Source organism: Equus caballus, chromosome 18 (genome assembly GCF_041296265.1).
Source record: "Equus caballus isolate H_3958 breed thoroughbred chromosome 18, TB-T2T, whole genome shotgun sequence".
NCBI lineage: Eukaryota > Metazoa > Chordata > Mammalia > Perissodactyla > Equidae > Equus > Equus caballus.
Genome location: NC_091701.1, coordinates 73,285,247 through 73,306,345, shown reverse-complemented (window position 1 = coordinate 73,306,345; position 21,099 = coordinate 73,285,247). Strand labels below are relative to the sequence as shown.

General features: G+C 43.1%; 1 protein-coding gene across 14 annotated transcripts in view; it reads left to right on the top strand.

Moving 5' to 3' along the window:
* The window catches only part of ANKRD44 (ankyrin repeat domain 44), a 348,870-nt gene that overhangs the window by 71,684 nt on the left and 256,087 nt on the right, over positions 1-21,099 (top strand). Inside the window, exon 1 of one of the 14 annotated variants that reach the window (XM_070241450.1) lies at positions 20,316-20,550. The exons of 12 other annotated variants lie outside the window; for them this stretch is intronic. The gene's annotated coding sequence lies outside the window, so the exon portion shown is untranslated. Of the gene's footprint in view, positions 1-20,315; positions 20,551-21,099 lie in introns of those variants that run through there. One more of the 14 variants, XM_070241449.1, reaches the window with a different exon arrangement.

Here is a 21,099-nt window from a genome sequence, read left to right as displayed (position 1 = left end):
TGTCTATTTAGTGTGGGAGGTGGATATATTTTTACCTGGTTAATATGGTGTGGGGTGGGGCTTCTAAATGAAAGAACGGTTGGTGGGTTGGAAGATTTTAAGCCACCATCAAATCTCTCAGAATTCTTAAAAAGAAAACATATCCCCCATTCTGCTTCTCCTTCCACTTCCTTGGGCTCTCCTTTTCTGTGCTCAGTCTTCGGTGTCTCTGTTTTGTCGCCTCCTGGTCACTTGGGGCTCTGCATGCAGGCTTCTGCTCCCACCGTGCCACGACTGATCTAGCTCATTCTCTGATGGCCTCGTGACACAGCTCTCGCCTCAGCCTGGTATTCTCTGGGGCTGTTGACCTCATTGACTACTCCCTTCTGGAAGCTCTTGGGCTTCCTTAATTTTGCCCATTTTCTCTTAGTTTTCCTTCTATCTTTCTGACCATTTCTTCTCAAACCCCCTCAAATCTCCCAGCTTAATTTTGGTTCCTCAGGATCTTCTCTGACTCTCCTTCCTTAGCTCATGTCAGCAATTCCTTTGTCTTCAGCTACGTGCACTATTTGCTGTGAAATGCCTCCAAACCTTTGTAGAGGAAAAAGAATATAAATGTTTAAAAGAATCTGCATGCCCCTTCCACCACCACAAATAAAACAAATAAACCTTTAGTATTGACTTAACCCGAGAGAGTATTTTAAAACTGTGATTTACAACTCATTGGTGGGATGTGAATGTAATGGGCTGACTAGATTTAAAAAATAAAATAGAACAGAAAATATAATTTTATATCACATGTAATAAGGTAGATATTGTTTCATGAAATTTTTGTTAAAGGTGTGTATTTGTGTGTGTCGGGACTGGTCTCATAATTTGAGGGATCCAGTGCAAAATGAAAATGTAGAACTCTTTGTTAAAAAATTATTAGGGATTTCAAGATGGTGACAGCAGAGCACCTTACCAAAAGTGGGGCCCTTCTGAGGTGGGGCCCTGGGCAGCTGCACAGCTTGCACACCCGTGAAGCCAGCCCTGGTGTGTATGTATGTGTATGACCTGGGTTGAGATGTAAAATTATTTTCTTACTGTGTGTCACAGGCAAATAAGTTTGAGAGCCATTGCTCTAATGTGTGCCAAGATTCGCATGAAAGGGGGCTGTGGACACCCAACGTGGGGCCGCTGGTTCAGTCACCCCTACTCTGCTCTGCTCACCTCCACCTTGCCAGTTGGCCCACTTTCTCCATTCCTGCCAGCGCCCAGTTGCTGCCATGTGGGTGCTTATGTCCGGCTCTGTATCTCAGCTGTCTGGTCTCCAGTCATCCTCTCCCCAGCTTGTTTAGCAAGTCTGGGAAACAGGCCTCCTGGGGGCGCTTGGGGAATGGCTTGGACACTGCTTATAATTAAATGCTAACGTTGCTCTCACTTCCAACTGGGTGTCTCTCCTTAGCATCAGTCTACTTATTACTTCTTAGAAATTCCACTTGGATGTCCCTTATGTGCTTCAGACTCATTTTCCACCTCGCCTTTCCATCCCCCACCAAACCCGCTGTTACTCCTATATTCATCACGTTGGTTTAGTGCCACTACTGTTTACTCAGTCAGCCAAGCTTAAAACTGTGAGGGTTATTCTTTCTTCTTCCATTCCTCCTTCTTCTCCACCTCCTCACATTCAACGAGCTGCCAAGTCTTGTCTGCCTGGCCTCCTACGTAACCGCTTGGAGTCCATTCTCTCTTCCCCGAGGCTGGCAGAATCTGGCTCCTTGGCAGGGCATGCAAGGCCCCCACTCTGGTCCTCACCTGCATTCGCCTCCTCAACCCTCACCCTCTGCCCACCGACCCCTGCTCCAGCCGCGTATCTGTTCCCCTAAGTCTTGGGCTTCTCAACTGCAAGCAGTAGCGCCCCCCTCCCCACATTTGGAAATGTGGGGGGAGTTACCTTAGTATCATAATGATTGGGAGTTGCTGGCAGCGATTAGTGGGTGGGGTGAGAGATGGCGAATATTCTGCGGTGTGTGGGACAGTCTCTCAAACAGGGACTTGTCCCACCCAGAGCTGCAGGGAGCCACCGTGTCGAGAAATGGAACGCTGCCGTTTCGTGCCTCTGTCCTGTGTACCTGCTGTTCCCTCGGCCTGAGGTGCCTCTCCCTGACCGCCACCTGGGGAATTGCTATGTATGTGAGTTCCAATGAAAAAATGCCGCCTTCTCTCAAGCCTCCTGCTCCCCTTTTCACACTGAGGTTAGTCTGTTACCCCGCTTTGTTCGCGGGTGCTTGTGCCTCCAGTGGAGCACTTCTCTGAGTGCGTCTTTCCGGCCAAAGGCCCACTCTTATCCCACTTTGTACCCCCTGCACCGAGCATGGCGCCGGCCGGTGGGGGGTGTGGGCGAAGTACAGAGGGTGGAAGGGCTGAAATGAATGAGACTCATAGCCTTTCAGCTACCCAGTTCTTGGATTGGGCTTTGCTTGTTACACCTGAATTTTATCTTGTCCTTCCCTCCCAGCCCCTTTTTTTTTCCCTCTCTCAATTGCAGCCTTTCTAACTCTGGCATGCTCTTCTTCATTACTACAGATTGGCTGTCTTCCATAGTTACAGTCATCTGCGGTTCTTCGAGGCATCGAAGAATTGAAATAGATCTTGGCCATCTTTGCTCCCGATGTGTGATTGCAGTAGTTCCATTCCCGTTTCCAAGGCGACAGCCTTCTGGTTACGGGTGGAGTGCTTCTCCTAGTGGATCTGCATTAGGAGAGAGGAGGCTTACGGCTTCTATCTCCATAGACTTTCCCTGCCTTGTTCTTGTTAAAGGCCAGTTTACGTTAGAATAGGGCAGGGATAAAATATTACTCTGCTCTGGCAATTTTAAAACTTTATTGAAGCATCCCATACATACTGAAGAGAGCACATATAGTAAGTGTATATATATATATATATCACCATGAACACAGGTGTAGGTAGCACTCAGATCAAGAAACAGCACGCCAAGGCTTAATGGTTTTTCATGGAAATGTTGGATATATTTTTTTCTAATGTACATTCCTTATTTTATCTAAGAATCACATTTCTTTCCCAAACTGACTTTAATCTAAGATCCTGTGAGATGGGGCCTGATTTAAGACCCCTGGGTAATCAATGCACAGATTGGCTGGGAGCTTTAGACCATTCCTATTTAAAATACCGTTTAACAATGGGAGTTCCCAGCATTAGGGAGGTTCCTGTGAATCAGCTCCCCCAGTCTGATGGACTCGCTCTGTTGTTTGAAAACAACACATTCTGGGAAGGCCTCAGTCGAGGCTGATTGTGCAAACCCACGGGAAACAGACACATGCAAACACCCAGACCCCTCTCCTCGCCCCATCCTCCCGTTATTTTTTTAAGATATAGCTCCTTGTATGTCAGTTGGTGCAAGTAGGATTTTGGAGTTAGATCATTCCAGAGTGAATCCCACCCGTCATCCATACTGTGTGACCATATACAATCCCTTTCACCTCCCTGGATCTCAATTTCCTCACCTGTAAAATGGGAATAATATATTCCTCCTGCAGACTTAAAGTGAGGAACAAATGAGATCACGAATGTGAAAAATACTAGCCTTGTTCTGGGTTCACAGAAAGTCACAACAAATGGTAGTTTCTTTTCTTTTCTCACCCAAAGTTGAACATCGTCAGAGCCTCCGTCACATTATTCCTGGGTAATTGTTGTCCCCTACCTGAGCTCTTTGCCTCCTGCTTCCCCTGCCCCAATCCATCTCCAGTGCTTGTCCCTCCAGATGTGCCTCCTTCCTGAACCTATGCTTCCGCCTTTGCTAGTCCCTTCTCAGAAAGCCCAGTAGATTTTCCGGGCATGCCTGCTGAAGCCTGGCATGGGAGGACTCCTAGGTGGGCTCAGGGGCCTCTGGCTGATGACCTGTAACTGCCACAGTGAGAGCTGTGCTATTTCAGGGAAGAAATATGTTGCCCACACTGTAACGCGTGCAGAGAAGTGTTTGAGACACATATGCAGCCTCCTCTGGGCTAGCCACTTGTCTCTTTCCTGCTCCTTATGTCCTTCTGCCCCTCTACTCAGCCAGTGGCAATGCTCTCTCATTGGTCAACCATTTGGACATTTCAAACACAGAGGGCACTTTGCCCATTGGCCATGGAGAAGGTGATGCCCTTGGGCCATGGAGCAGGGAGTAGTTGGCAGCCCTCTGCCCCTCTTTTCCTGTCATAATTGTCTGGGTTCCTCAGCCTTGCCACAACCAGAGACTTTTGACCCCTACCTGGAGGTGCTGTCCCATTGTGGCTCTGAGGGTGGAGCTCCAGCCTTAACTCTGGGACTCTGTGTCAAGTCAAGTCTAGCTCTGTCTTTGTGTTTCAGGTTGGAAACTTAGGTTTTGATTTTCTTCCCAAGTGGTAATTTCTGCCTTGTGCCAGATTCTGATGACTCTCAGTTCTTCCCTTGGTGACTTATGTGCCCCCAGCCCCTCTGGAATGGCTTCCTCCCTCGGAACCAGTGCTGAGAATGGGATCTCCACTCCCTACAGACAGACTTCCTTGCACTCCTGGTGTCTGTTTTGGACACCCCCACGCTAGCCCTAGACCAGCTGCTTATTTACCATCAGTTGTCTGGGACCATACTTTCCAGTCCCCCGCCTCATGGAACAGTTGCTTCTTAGCCCCTGGAAATGTCATGCTGAAATAGCGTGAGTTCATTTAGTGTGCCCTCTTTGGAACTTGGCTATCTGGCTTCTTACCTATCCAGAACAAGGTAGAGGACTGGGAGCATCTGAAAAACAGAGCTTGTGATCAGCCCAGCGTGGATGTGGCAAGGTCTAAGGACCACATTCTTTACTCTCGGGAGAAGGCCTCCAGCCCTCTCTTAGAGCCTTGTATTCTTACTTTTGACATCCTATTGAGAAGTTGTGGCCAATTGGCTTGCCAGAGCACAATAAATTAGAAACAGCCAATTGTAGGCTGTTTATAGTAGGGAGAAATGACAACTCAACAGAAAGAGAAGGGTGGGAAAAATGATAAAAACATACAGCTGAAAAATTACGTAAAAAATTATGGAGTGATTTAGTATTTAAAGCACCCTAAGAGCATCTTTAAAACATAGGATGAGCACAACGGTGACCCTTTGCTATTGGCAAAACATATGATTATGGTCCTTATAATTTTCTCGAGAAGGTAAGGAAGAGTGCTACTACGCTTTTTAAGGAAATTTCTGCCTGAAATGGCTAAATAAAAAAGCATTCCCGGGGCTGGCCCCGTGGCCGAGTGGTTAAGTTCGCGCGCTCTGCTGCAGGCGGCCCAGTGTTTCGTTGGTTCGAATCCTGGGCGTGGACATGGCACTGCTCATCAGACCACGCTGAGGCAGCGTCCCACATGCCACAATAGAAGGACCCAGAATGAAGAATATACAACTATGTACCCGGGGGCTTTGGGGAGAAAAAGGAAAAAAATAAGATCTTTAAAAAAAAAAAAAAAAGCATTCCCACATTTATATGGGCTAGACCTGTATTCATTCATTCATTCATCTAACACTTACTGAGCAACAGTTATGCGCCAGGTGCTAAAGATATGTTAGAAAGCAAAACATAAAATCCCTGCCTTCTTCGAGATTGATCTAGAAGACTAGGCTATCCAGAGCAGGTAATTCTCCATGACCTGGAGGGTCAAGCTTTTTTTCTTTATTATTTTTAATAGATTATTTAGGGAGTTTTTCTTTCTTTTTTTTTTGATACCACCTATCTGTTTATTTATTTTTGATGAGGGAGATTGTCGCTGAGCTAACATCTGTACCAATCTCCCTCTATTTTGTATGTGGGATGCTGCCACAGCATGGCTTGACAAGTGGTGTAGGTCCACACCCGGCATCTGAACCTGTGAACCCTGGACCGCCGAAGCAGAGAGCGTGAACTTAACTGCTATGCCACCAGGCTGGCTCCTGAAGGTCATTTTGCTATAAGGATATGTCATATGCTTTGCATTCTAGACTGACCTTTAATTACCTCAAACCAAATATGCTTTAAATTTTCGCCCTTGCAGGATGTGATAAAATACTTTTACTACTGGACTTCAATTTGTGAAAACATAGGTGGTTCCTGTTAGAATAGTTATGTTATGCTGCTAATAAAGCCAAAGGGTTGCATGTGATCAAAAACCTTTCCTGTATCTTCCTTTTTAATATCATGGGATTTTGTGCTCTTTCAAGGTTAAAGAGGAGTGATATCCATTGGTTTGTGGTATTCTCATGGCAACATTTAATGTGCTCTGTCGTAAATGGTCTCAATTATAGTACTCTCTGCATAGGAGGAACCCTACACTTAGGAGTTAAAAGAATCACAAAACAAAACACTCAGTCATTTTTATTAGACAAGGCAGAGGCAGTAAAGAAAAAAAGAGACAACTCAAGCTTTTATTTTTAAAAAGCTTTTACTTAAGGAAGTACATTAGCTTTTCTGTGGTGAAAATAAGAGAGAACTACCTGGCATGCAGAATGGGGTAATGATGCGTTTACTCCTATTTGGGTTTTTGGCGAGAGTGAGATTAGGGGTTGAGACTGGACAGAGTTCTATGAGGACTCAGTTCTGCGGGAGCCTCCCTGGATTTTCTCAGTGTTCTTGGCTGCTGACTCTTTCATCATTCTTGTCATCGAAGCTGCTATCATTTTCATTCTGTAAGTGGGAATGACTATTAAAAAATTGAGATAGTTGAGTGTCTTTTAAAGCAGATTTAGGATTCTTCTTTTAAAAAGACTTTCTTCTTTTTTTTTAATTTTATATATATATATTTTTTATTAATGTTATGATAGATTACAGCCTTGTGAGATTTCAGTTGTACATTTTTGTTAGTCATGTTGTGGGTACACCACTTCCCCCTTTGTGCCCTCCCCCCACCCCCCCTTTTCCCTGGTAACCACCGATCAGATCTCCTTAAGACTTTCTTCTTTTTAGAGCAGTTTTAGGTTTACAGCAAAACTGAGAGGGAGGTACAGAGATTTCCCATAGACCTCCTGTCCCCACACATAGACCTCCTGTGCCCACACATGCATAGCCGCCCCCACTATCAACTCCCCCCACCCAGTGGTACTTTTGTTACAATTGATGAATCTATATTGACACATTGTGATGTAATTTTTTTTTTTTTTCAAGGAAAAAGCTTATGAAATCTGACCTGGTAATTTTATCCTAAGTATTTTGTCCACTTATCTGGAGTTACGGATTTTGATTTCCTGAACTAAAAAATGTGATTTTCTCTTCTCCCTCAGGGGTCTGGGAGAGGTTCAGATAAGGTTCCCATTTTATAAATGATGTGAAGGCTTCCAGTGCCCAAGTATGTCCTGCCTCTCTTGGCGGAGGGATGGTGAGGACAAGATGAGATCTTTGTTGGATGGGTGAAATGGATGCTGGGCAGAAGAAAAGGCTTTCTCCTTCTGTGAGGTTGCCTTGAACAAAGGGTCGGAAAGCTACTTCTTGTTATGGATTGCTTATTTTAGATCCTGATTTCAGGGACTGTGAAAATTGATACTGACAACCCCCAAAGATTGATGTTAACATCAAACTAACACCCAACACTGACAATGGATGCTAGAAACATGGTGAGAAATTTCCTTCAGGAAATCCAGGGTGGTTTCTGTTTAAGGAACAGATATCAAAACAAAAGTTGAGTTCAAAGCACCTCAAGAGAAGCATTAGTTAGGATACTGCTTTGGTCAAAATAACACACAAGTTTATTTTATTCTCACCTATACTGGTCTGAGCATAAGCAGACCAGGGCTGAGAAGAGGCATCTTGATGTTGGGGATAAAGGTTCTTTCTCTCTTATTACTATCTCTATCACACATCTTCGACCTTCCCACTAAGATGGTTGCCCCAGTTTCTATCACTGTGGCAAAAAGGAGTAAGAAAGGAGAGGGCAGCCTCCTTTCCTTTTAAAAACATGACCTAGAAGTTGCAAACCTCACGTGGCTCATATCCATTGCCCAGAACCAGTCACATGACCACTTACCTACAAGGGAGGCCAGGAAGTATAATCTTCAGATAGGCGGCTGTGTGCCCAGCTCAGACTTCTATTTCTGTAGAGGAAAGGGAGAATGGGTGTTGGGGAGACAACTGGGAGCCTCTGCCACACAGAATAGTAGCATACGTTCTTCAGTGCTCTGTATTACTGTGGCTTCTAGGCAAATTCAGACTTGACAGTCCCCCTTTTAAAGAGGCATGATCATAACTCACGAACACCACCAGAAGATAGCATGCAATGTTTATATCTTACTTAAATTGCTCAGATGCCCGTGTTAGGTAAGTAGATTTTGAATGTATTGTCATTCTTAAGTTAAAAGTGATTGTGCTTTCTTTAAACATTCTTTTGTGGGACAAATGGGCTCATTTTGGCAAGTTGGAATTTTCACACAGAATTTCCGTTAGCACAAATCCATAGGCATCAAAATGAGAAAAGGCTTCAGAAAGGGCAACCTCCAGGGAGTAGGTCAAAATATTTCCTTCTGGATGGGAATTTGATTCTGGAGTTGTCAGTGGTCGGTAATTAGGGATGACTTTATGATGTTGATTCTAGGAATGGAGCCAAAACATTACAAACTCATTTCTAACTCCTCCCACCCACTGTGAGTAACCATATTAATGAGTAATTTTAGGGTCTGGGTTCTAAAATAATTTTGTTAAAATATAAGAGTGAGGTCTCTTGTTTCTCTACAAGGACACTGTGCCAGAAAGCTCTGCCATTTATTCTTTCCTGCTCCTTCCTGTCTGGACTTTGTTTACTGCTCTCTGTTCAGAATACCCTATCAGAGGGAACTACTGTATGGCCACGAAGGTTTGTTTGTATAAACGTATGTGAATATTCTGTTCTGGTTGTAGGAAGGGAGCTGTTGCTGATACTCAGAGTCTTGTTGTAAAGCCTAGCATACGCCATACATTATAGATTTTCAGTTGAGATTTCTAGCTGTGTGAGTGTTTGCATTTTGCCCTTGGTTTTTCTCTTATCCTGTCACACACAGCAAAGATGATTTTGACATCTGTGCTTTTTCAGATCCTATTTTCCTCGTAGGGGTGAACTAGACTTGCCGGCTCTCCCCTCAGTCCATCCCTGTAGAGCCAGCAGGCCCTATCTCTTGTTTAATAGGAGGCAAATGTTCTTGTTGGCTTAGTAGTATGTACTGTGTCTCCAGCGTTGTTGTGGTCTTTTGTTTGGCAATGAAAAGTCTCAGATACTCTAGGGTCCCTCTTGTCACTCTACCTTAAACATTCTTCAGGAGACTCGGCAGTAATGGCAGCTACTACAGAAGAGGCAGGGTGTCAACTGTCATCAAAGCTTCATCTTTGGTATAGAGACTTGGGGTGAAAGTTTTTAGAAAAGATTGTCTGTTTTTTTTGGTTAGCGAGAAAGCCTTTGATGAATTTCCCTTTAAAAGATCATTTGGTTCAGGTCTCTGCTTCCAGGAAAGTTGTGGTGACCATTCTTCAGCTGAGGCACTGAGCTGAGTGATTTTGCTCAAGGTCCTGTATGGCCGTGTGGCCTCTTCTCTTTACTGCACCACATTGTTGTCAGTGAGGTGTAGCAAGTGACCCTCTGTTCGGAGATGAGCACAGGGTTATGAGCCCCAGGAGATACTGCAGGATTTTAGATAGACTAAGAACCTGGAGAAGGCAGACGCCCTCCATGGCGAGCCCTTCCTGCTGGTGTGGTGGTGTCTCCAGTGCCAAGCTCAGCCCCGGACACACAGCACGTGCCTGCTGCCTGTTCATTTAACGACTGTGAAATGGAGCGCAGCTTAACAAAGGAAAAGGGAGAGAAAAGATTTGAAAGAGGACTTTTCTCAAGCAGCCTGAGGAGACTGGATTAGCTTAGGTGGAGAAGGAGAAGAGAGATGATTTGCAGGAGTTTGGGAAATCCTGGTGGGCTGGAGAAGATGAACCCAGACCCAGAGACTTTAACAAGGAGATGTGGCACAACTGGACTTCCAACTCCAAGATCTTTAAGTGTCCGTGTTTGTCCTTTCTTCTCAGGTTTACGAAGTTATTTTTACAACGAGGAGGTTGAATCTATTGCTGTGTTGTGTTCTCACTGTGTAGCTCTGGGAGGGGTGCGAGAGAATGCACGCGTGCACATGTGAGCAGGAGCTGCCCAACCAAGGCCTCAGGGAGGAGCAGCAATGCCTGACTCAGTGGACCGGCTGCACGTCCCAGAGCCGTGGGACTGTCAGCCGTGGGACTGTCCTGCTTGTCACTCACCTGGCTAGTTAATCTCCTTAGACAACAACACTCACGTTCTTGGCAATATGGAAGGACTGCGTTTAAGGCTGCTTTACCTGGTCTTTAAGAACCTGGAAGGAAACTTTTAGAAATATCTTTTATTCCCAGGCCTAAGGTTTTGGCACCTGGTTGAGACCTAGGTGATGAAAACTTTGGCTTCTTAGTTGTTGTGTTGGAAGCTCTTTTTCAGAGCTCCCAGAACCTTTCATGAGTATCTACTTAGAGCAATGATTACGTTTCTATTCTGTGAAAAGGGATACTGAAACAAAGCAAAAAAGACATATTTTGAAACACCATTTAAAACAAAGTGGAACAATCACGGATCATTAGGGAAATGCAAAATCAAAACCACAGTGAGATATCATTTCACACCCATTAGGATGGCTATTATCAAAAAAACAGAAAACAGTAAGTGCTGGCCAGCTCATGGAGAAATTGGAGCCCTTGTGCATTGCTGGTGGGAATGTAAAGTGGTGCAGCTGCTGTGGAAAACAGTATGGCAGTTCCTCAAAATATTAAACATAGGATTACCATTTGATCCAACAATTCCACTTCTGGGTATCTATCCCAAAGAATTGAAAGCAGAAATTTGAGTAGACAGTTGTACACCTATGATGGTAGCAGTATTATTCACGATAGCCAAAAGGTGGCAACAACTCAGATGTCTATTGACAGATGAATGGATAAACAAAATGGGGTACATACATACAATGGAATATTATTCAGCCTTAAAAAGGAATAAATTTCTGATACACGCTACAATATGGATGAATCTTGAAGACATTATGCTAAGTGACATAAGCCAGACAGAAAAGGGACAAATATTGCAAGGTGCCACTTATATGGAGTATCCAGAGTAGTCAAATTCATAGAAACAGGAAGTAGAATGGAGGTTCCCAGGGGCTGGGGGAAGGAGGCAAGGGGGAGTCATTGTTTAAATAGGTACAGAGTTTCTGTACAGGATGATGATAAAGTTCTGGAGATAGTGGTGTTGGTTGAATAACACTGTGAGTGTATTTAATGCCACTGAATTGTACACTTGAAAATGGTTAAAATGGTAAATTTTATATTATATATATTTTACCACAATAAAAAACGATTTATGCAAAAAGTAAATGGTTTTAAGAAACTAAGAAAAAGAGATGGAAAATGGAACTGAAGAGTGTCATGACTGTTTTTTCCCCAAAGATTTATAATGATCAGTAAAAAGCTGAATAGAACTGTGTGTTGGTTCTGAGTTTTATCAAGTAAAAAGTCTTCTGCCTTCAATTTGTTTTTTAAAGAATTCTTCTTAAAACTATTGTCAAATCATATTGAACTAGCAAATATGCAGCTTTCCTAGGTGGGTCTCTATGGTCCCCACATTTGGCCAACTGACTTCCTTTGCGGAATGACCTAAAAGAGAGCTGATCACCTTTACTGTAAAGAAATCTCATCAGTTTTGGCGGCCACCTCCAAGAGAGTCCTGGAATTTGCTTAAACTCAGGCACCTGCATTTTAAGCCCTAAACCTGTGCAAGCAATGTGCTTTCTTCCTAGGGGTCGGATTTGGTCACCTATTCCTCCATTTTTATGAAGACTGGCTGCTTTTAGAGATTTGCATACATCTACTGACTTCTCTCTTTTCTGCGCCTCCTGAGGCCCCTGCAGCATGAATCCAGTTTTTCTTCCTTCTTCCCTTCGTGTAGACTTTGCTTTAATCTGTGATCTCGGAGAAGGGCGAGGCCCCTCACAGCACAGTTGACTATTTATGGGGATACATAGGAGTCTTGGACGAGGGTCACGTGGCTGCTGGAATTTCAGAGGAGGTGGTCGGCTTCGAACATGAGCCTCCTGCCTTCTGTTCATGGGCAGAGCCTCACATCCCTTCTTCTCCTGTGTCATTTTCTGAAACACCTCGGTCTTTTTAAAAAATCTATTCTACAGGAGATTAATGTGTTTGTATAGACATGATGTCTCTTCAGAATGAATCTTAAAGTGTATTTTTTTTTTTTTAAAAACTTAAGCCTGTAAGGTAGATGTTTAACTTTAGGTTCAATATGTATAAATATTTCCTCTTCATCTTCCCCGCTTGACTGACTGCCTGATGTAATGACTATCCTGTGCTTTGGGTTTGTTACTTTGATGTAGAAACTCGTCTTCAGATTGTCTTATCTTTTGGTTCTGCTGTGCCCACATGTACCTTTTGTGAAACTGTCAGTATATGGAGAATATCTAAATTTTGGAGCCTCAAAGTTAAAAGGTCTTTTAAAGGCACGTAGTCAAAGATGCATAATAGAAGCGCAGGAATCTTCTCTGCTAATGCTCCTGATGGTTAGGGGGCCAGTCCCAACGGTTTTAAGTTCACACACCTAGTGATTTAGAAACCAGCCTGGTCCGCTGTTGGACATTTGCTAGAAACCTGTTTGTTTCTGCATCTGAAATGTCTCCCTTTTTAATTTCTTTCTCCATTTGTCTTAGTTTCTGCCATCTAGAGCAATAAATGAAAATGGTATGAATTCAGTGACACTATATCTTAGCTTTGAAAATGGGTTCAAATTATAGATCATCTATACATTTTATCTCAAACCACATGTACAAAGGACAGCCCCTATTAAAAAAAATAATTCAGAATATTATAGGAATCTCCTCTAATCATTTTTCTAGATTTAGACCAGATGGATTAAGATTCCTTTTTTTTTGGCTGAGGAAGATTTGCCCTGAGCTAACATCTGCTGCCAATCTTCTTTATTTTTTTGCTTGAGGAAGATTAGCCCTGAGCTAACATCTGTGCCAAGTTCCTCTATTTTGTATGTGGGTCACCACCACAGCGTGGCTGACAAGTGGTGTCAGTCCACACCCAGGATCTGAACCCACGAACCTGGGCTGCCAAAGAACTTTAACCACTAAGCCACGGGGCCAGCCCCCGGATTTCTCATTATTTTTAAACTGCACTTAGTAATTTCCCGTTTCCAAGGTCTTCTGCAGTGTACAGCACAGATGCATGAGTGAACATTTCTTTCTTTGGTGGAAATCCTTGTATTAAGCGCAGTGTCCTGCTCTGGGTTTTGTTATGTGACTAGAGGGTGCGTTGCTACTCTTTGTCAGGGCTCCAGTCCTACTATCTCCCGCTTTCTTGTCCTGGTGGATGTGGAGCTGTCTGTGGTGGGGCAGCCTCCTTCCACACTGTCAGCGGTGACAACAGCAAAGCAGGTAACAACCTGGAGAAAAGAGAAGTTCACAGTACTACTAAGGACTAAAGACAGGCCTGCAGTTCTTTCCCTTCTTCTTCTTTTTTTAGACCCATAACTTATAATTTACAGATTCTCAATTCCAAAACCGTGACAGTTAAGGTAAGGCAGGTTAGATTGGTCCCTTCTTGCTAGGTAGGAAGTATGCCTAGTTTATGTCCAAATAGGAGCCTGCATGCGTGTTAATTTGGTTTTGCTGCCCTTGTGTCTTTTTTCGTTTTTTATCTCAGAGTTGTTGGGGCAGGATTGTACCCACAGCAAAAGCAATTCACCTTCTGGTGCACGAGGCCCTGGGTGGCTGTGTGGTGCCTTTTTCCTCACTCAGCTCTTGTTTCTCAGGCTTGAGTTCTCTGTGGTGTGCTGGGGTCAACTACCAACTGCCGTCAAACTGATGGAGCCCAGCTGCAGAAGGACGGACCCCCAGGCTGGACACCTGAAGTGATCTGGGCAGCATTTGCATTCTCTCCATTCTCCATTTCCAAACCTCTCTTCTCTACTTCTCTCTGAATATCTTCTTCATTCATTCCCTTTCTGAAGACCATCTTTCTTGACTCCTCAGACCCTGTAGTGGAACACGTAGCTATAGGTCCAGCCAAAGGAAGAGACCTCTCCCTCACCCTGTCCTTATGTCCCCACAGTCCCTGCGTAGGGAATCTCCATGCTCCCCGAGCTGGGCCTTCCTTGTTCAGTAACTATGGGAGGGCCCAGGGCAGCACGTTGCACAAACGGCTCCCAGGAACTTGCTTTGTGGACGTGTGTGTGGTTGGGAAGGGGAGCATTTTGAATAAGGCAGACACTCTGATAGGTATGCACCCCACTGGGTATATGAAGTGCTATAATATGTCTCATACATCCCCCCGGAGTATCTATTTTTCCTATACTTTTAGAAGAAATATTATTTTGATATTAAAGCAAATGCATAAATATAATATATTTATTATAGATTTATATAATAAATACATTTTTATCTCTAATGGGACTCAGATGGAACATATGCAAGAATTTTTAAGATAACCACAAGGGAAAGTAATTTAATTTTGCTTCTGGGGTATGCTCCTCTGCTGTTTGCATACTTTGGTAGGATAGTTCAGGAAGCACCGAAATTTCTGGCCAATTGTAGGATGGAGGTGGAAGTTTAACATGAAACCCTGTAGTAAGTTATTGAGTGTTTTTGCCTGTTTTGGTTCAATTAGGCCAGAAGATTTGCTGCCTGTGTGTTATAGAATTGGGTACAGAATACTCCCACTGGGGGTGGCTGAGCTAAGAACCCCAGACTGGTTATTAATGTTGTTTCTAGAATGAGGCTGAATAATAAGACTTAGCCAGTTCTGGAGCCACAGTGTACTTGTAAACAGTTAACTCTTTTACTTGTTGACTGCAAGACGTACAGAGTTGCCCGTGTCTCCTCATAGCCCACTTCACATAGCGTGACTTTCTTTTCTGGGCTACAGAAAGAAGATAAAACTCTAACCACAGGGCCTTCTCCCCACCCAGTTGAGGCCGCAGTGAAGTGCTTTTCTGTGATTTAAATACCTACATGGAAATACCCTGGAGAGTTAGTAAAGCATTGATTTCTGAAGGCTTCTACATTAATAGCTTTCTGGTTTTTGAGTTCATCCAAGTTTCTCTTTATACGTATTATTACACACATATGTGGAATAAATACATATAAAGTAACTCATATTAATAGAATAATGCATAAATCAGCGTTATTGAAGACATTAATAAACTATCTACTGTGCTTATTGACGTCTTAGAATAAGATTCCAATAATGCCTGATAGTGAAGAGAATTCAAAAGCGACCAGAGGCTAAATTGGGAATGCCACCCAGGATTTCTATGAATCTGCTTTCAATTTTCCTTGAAGCATAAAAATAATTTCCCCAAAACATTAAGGAAAAGTCTGAAAAAATAAAATTACTCATGGTTGCACCACCCTCATAGGAGAGCTTTTGGTCCTTTCTAAACAAACAAACAAACAAATGACAGCAGCGACCTCTTTGTAATAGGATGAAGGATCCTGAATGCTTCCCTTCAGGGGAGCGCCCAGAGGATGAACTGGGGGTGTTGGTCCTGGATGCCAGGTGGTCCTCACTGTACCATTGCAAAGAGCTAAAAGTCAAAAATGTTTGTGTCTGGCCTCTGCTCGTTCTTAGGTAAAAGATGGAGAGTGTGAATTGTGCTATTTTCAAAGCACTACAGAAGTAAATACAGATCTCTTGCTTTAAGGATTTAAAAATCAAATTTAGCCTTATAATTCTTGTTAAGATTTAGTTTAAACTGAGAATTTTGCAGCTAAAATATTTGGAAGCTTGGGGAATATTTTAAAAGCATAGATTATTAGGCTGCAACCCCAAAGGTTTTGATTTGTTAGACCTGTGGTGGGGGTGGGGGGCAGAAATCTATATTTTTATAAGTCTCTCTTAGGGATTCTGGTCTGGGAATAAATATTTAGGTAACAGAAGGAGATAGGCAGAGTGGCTGAGTCTGAAAAAGGGTGTAACAATGTGACTTATGCTTTCTCTTTTCTGCTCGAAGATCCGAGAATTTTATTGTATATGTTGTTTTGAGGAGGTGTTTTTTCTACTTAAGGAAAACAAAATCTGAAGACATTGTTTTTTCTCCTCTGATTTTGCACCTACTAGCAATTTCAGAATAAAAACGCAAAAGATATCTTATAATGGCTATTACCGCACGGTAAATGAATAATCCTTTATCTACAGACTGTAGGTGACCATGAAAACAAGGACTGGCGTATAAATGTTACTACTCTTAAAATTTTTGAGAATAGTGAGCTTAATATGTATTTTGGGGAGAAAATTAAGCAGTGGAAACATTCCTGTTCATATTTTTATCACTAAGATTGACATTTATTTCTCAGTTGTTGAAATCTAGGAGTTTTGGGAAGCAAGCTGGAATTTGGGTCCGCCTAAGTGTAAGTCTAGACAAACCCGTCGTTTAGTCTGCATGCAGTTTGCTGAAATGAAATTAATCCAACTTTGTTTTGAAATATGTAAATCACAACAGCACTGAGACCCAGAAAGATTAACAGGCAAAGAATAGGAGCAATTTTTCACAGGAGATCCTTCCAGACGTGCCGATGGAGAAACGCTCCATTCCAAATCACAGAAACGGAAGTCAAAAAAAAAAAAAAATGAGAAACCTTCTTTGGCTATTAAGTTAATACAAATATAAATAAAACAAAGCTGACGTGACCTCAGAAAATGGGCATATTCTGACATTTCTGGCAGTGATGCTAATGGCGCAGTCCTCTTGGAGGCGCATTGGCAGTGGATGTAAAAAGTCATACAAACGGTCAGGCCCTTTGACCCAGTCATCCCACTCCTTGGAATTTATTCTAAAGTAAAACCTCTAAAGAAGAAAAGAGCTACAAGAAAAAGGACGTTTATCGTATTGTTATTTCTGATGGTGAAAAATTAGAAAGAATGTAGGTGGCCAACAATGGATAAATAAAATTAGAATATTTTTTCACTGTCTCAGATGAGATACTAAGGAATACTGTGGAAGCAAAGAAGAAGATTTGGAAGAAAGCAAAGTAAAATGTATATACATATATTATAATGAAATGTGTAAAAATATCGTCAAGAAATAAACAATTTGATTATGGTGTTGGCAATATATGTGAATTTTAAAACATAAAAAAATTTTGGTAATAAATAAGAGATATTTTAAAAGGAGCATTATAAAGTTTGCTATACCTGGAATAATTTTCCTTCCTTCTTAGCATAAAAATGTTTTGATTTGAAATTTGAAGCAACCTTTCCTCTTTTACCAGCTTACCACCCAAAATGAATTTTCTAGCCACCTCAGTTGTCTTTTCTGCTTTTAACGTTTTGTAGCCACCCAAGCCAGGTCTTCGCTAGTTTTGGGGTCAGACTGTCTGAATTTAAATCCTATTTCTACCACTTATAGGTGTAGGTCCTGGACAAACTATGTGACCACTCTGTGCCTCAGTTTCCTCATCTGCTACAAAAAAAGAGAGAGGTACAGGGAGATACACACTCCTTACCTCTCTCTGACCCCAGCTTTCCTACTTTGGACATTCTTGTGTGCTGTGTTGTTTGCAGCTGTTGCAGCCATTTTGCGATCATCAGGGAGTGCTTGTCGACAACCAAGGATGGCAGAGCAAAAAGATGGAAAGAGCCTGGTTCTGTGATGCCGTCACTGAGCCACTGAACTACTCAGCCTAGAGCCACAGAGGGTTTGTTAAGAGAGAGAAATAAATGTCCAAATTGCTTAAGCAACTTTTAATTGTCTATTCTGATACTTGCATCTGAAAACATCTTGACTGGTAGGTAAGGCAGATTTAATTGTCATTGTCTAATGTAGCAATTTAAAAATTCTGCCACCAGAAGAAATTATTTTTCATGAATAGATTAAAATTTCTGGGATAAATCAGCATTCTCCTATTAGTCTTTCACCTTAAATGTAAGATTTTCATTATAGAAATAGTACTTTGAAAATTTAACCTTAACGGACACCTGTCTTGTGTATTTGGAGCCTAGGAACTTCTCTGAAAACTACTTAGATAATAAAAGTGAAATGTAGATGGACTTGTATGCTTTTAATTATCAACATGAAAATATTCTCGGATAACAACTGCAGTGATGGCGACATTTTGATGAGAGTGCGTGTCAACCTGTAACTCTACGATTGATGGTCCAGCTGCAGCTGTGATAGGATTAGGGCGTAAATATTTTGAATATCTGTTTAAAAATAAACTTTAGTGCAGCTGATGAAGAGATTATGTGTTTTAATGGATGTGTTTGCTGAAATCACATATCTAAAATAAATAGGAAGTTGTATTTTCCCTTTGCCCTGTCATAAAATCTTTTTGCTCCCCAGTGTGCTGTTTGAATAGAGTCTGCTGGCGGCCACCAGATTCTTCCACACATGGAGCAAAATTGCCAAGTTCTTCCTTTTTTATAATGTGAATCTTGTCCTGTCTGAAGAAGGTTAAATTGATAAAAATTACTTGTCAGATGTATTTTATAGTGGGATTTTCATAACCAAAGTGAGCTTTATACCACATTTTTTTGCATATTATAGAATTTTCTCTGCATAGCTAAAAATGTTAGCTCTCCCTAAGCAGAACTTTTACTCAACTCTAGCACCCCCACCATCATTCCCCAAAGTATGTATCCTTCAAGACTTCCCTCCACGTGGACACCACACGCTGCCTCTGCTTTGAGCAGCTCCTTCTCATCTTCCCAGAGATCCTTCTTTATCTGTAGCAAAGATCTGCTCCCACGATATTTCACTATTGTGAGTTCGTCCCCATATTAGTCAGGGTTCTCCAGAGGAACAGGACCAATAGGAAATATTTGTAATAAGGAATTGGTTCACATGATTATGGAAGCTGGGAGTGTGGGCTGGCAGGCTGAAGACCTAGGAATGCTGATGCAGGTCTCACTGGAATGGGTGCAGTACCAGTCCCAAGGAAGTCTGCTGGAGAATTCCCCCTTCCTCAGGGAGGTTGGTCTTTTTGTTCTAGTCAGGCCTTCAACTGATTGGATGAGGTCCACCCATATTATGGAGGACAATCTGCTTTACCCAAAGTTCACCAATTTAAATGTTAATGTCATCCAAAAACACCCTCCAAGTTGATGCATAAAATTAACCATCTCAGGGGCTGGCTCTGTGGCCTAGTGGTTAAGTTTGGCACACTCCACTTAGGCAGCGCAGGTTCAGTTCCTGGGTGCGGACCTATACCACCTCTCAGCAGCTATGCTGTGGTTGTGACCCACATAAAAAATAGAGGAAGACTGGCACAGATGTTAGCTCATGGCAGAGCTTCCTCAGCAAGAAAAAAAAAAATTAACCTTCACAGTTCCCTCTGGGTTAAAGGTAATTAGATTCTGTTCTCTGTCCTAGTAGCAGCATTAGGCTGGAAGCCAGGAGGGACATTGTGGGTATAGCTGCATTCTTCTTCTCTGCTTCTGGGTTATTCAGGTATTCTGGGGGGGTTGAGGAGGGCGGGAAGGGGAGGGATGAGGAGAAAGAGGCCCTGTCCAGAACCATTTCTTATTGTGTGGAGTTGATGGAGCGAGTGCCTTAAGCCCACAGGAACCTGGACAGAGGGCCCTCTTCCAGGCGTTTCCCAGTTCTTCTTGGGCGTCTCCACTCCTTGGCTTGGGCTGTTGGTCTGAGTCGGGCAGAGCCCTTCCTTACCATGGAACAGGCTGTGCGTGTGGGGCAGAGTCTGAGAGAAAATGACTGCTCTGCACAGCTGGGGCCCTTGGGCTGGACTTCGAGAGAGAGCGGGCTTCTTGTCTTCGCTCCGCTGTGTGGTTTTGGCTATGTTATTTATCATCTTTGCACATCAATTTCCTCATCAGCCAAACGGGGAGAATAATAAGGCTTCAGAATGTTGCCGTGGGGATTATGTCCGAGATCGTGTGTAAGTGGTTTGTATCCTATAAAGCATTATATGAATTAAGTTTGGGTTTTTACTTAATTTCACTTGTTGCCACCAGACAAAACCCAATTTATATAAAGCAACCGATTTTGCTCTAGGTACCCAGGACTTCTTCCAATATGATTGCCTTGTGATAGATTTGCCAAATTTTTCCTTCAAGGAACAAAAGGGTATATAGTAAGGAATTTGTTTCCTGGATTGGGGAGCTGTCTTTCAACAACCTCTGCCCGGCTACCCTGCACCCCCACCCCAGTGTGACTTGTAACGCATCTGGGATGCAGATCCCTTAGCTCTGCCTTGCTTGGAGGCCCCTGCTGACAGTGAGGAGATGAATAATTAACCTAACAAGTTCTTATGCAATTTCTTTGTTGCCTGGTGTCGTGTTCAGAGATTAGACTTCCTGGCAGAAACCGAAACAATTTCTTTTTTCCTGTGGCATTGAAAATAAAGACCGTGCTTGAATGAAATAAAAACTGTTAATTCATTAGCCTGGATGTTCATTCAGTCAACATGTATTCATCGCAAGGAGTGCATCGTGAATGGCTCTGTGCCAGGTAGAAGGAAGGAAGGAAGGAACAAAGAAGAAGAGACGGGGAGAAGCCTGGAAAGAGACAGAAATACTTGATCGCCAGGCTGGAGAGTTTGGATTTTATTCAGGTGATGTTAAAACATGCAGATTGCGGGCATTGCGCTTGGAGTTAGAGCCCTGGGCTTCCAGGCCTGGCTCTGCTAGGTCCTAGCTGTGTAGTCTCGGGAAAATTACTACACCGCTCTGTGCATCAGTTTCTACCTCTGTGAAATGGACAGAATGATAATCTTGTACCTCTGTCACGGCATTGTGGTGAGGATGAAGGAGAGAATGCACAAAAGCCGCTTAGAGTATTGCCTGACCCTGGGGAACTCTGTAGGTGTCGGAGCTGTAGAGAATGTGTGTCAGGAAACAAATCTGGCAGCAATGGGAGGGCATGGTGACCACAGTAGGTGGCAGCTGGGGAGACTGTCGCAGTACAAGCAGGATACTCAGCAGCACCAGGGGCCTGGGAATTCCAGCCCCTTTGTGGGGATGGCTGGGCAGAATGATTGAAGAACGTGGGGGTTATTGATGGCAGGGTAGAGTTATTCGTGGGCTTCTAGCTGGACTCTCATCTTTGCCCATCTCTTCCTTCCATTTCCTTCCTCAGCGCCTAGCCTTCATCAGGGCTCGTG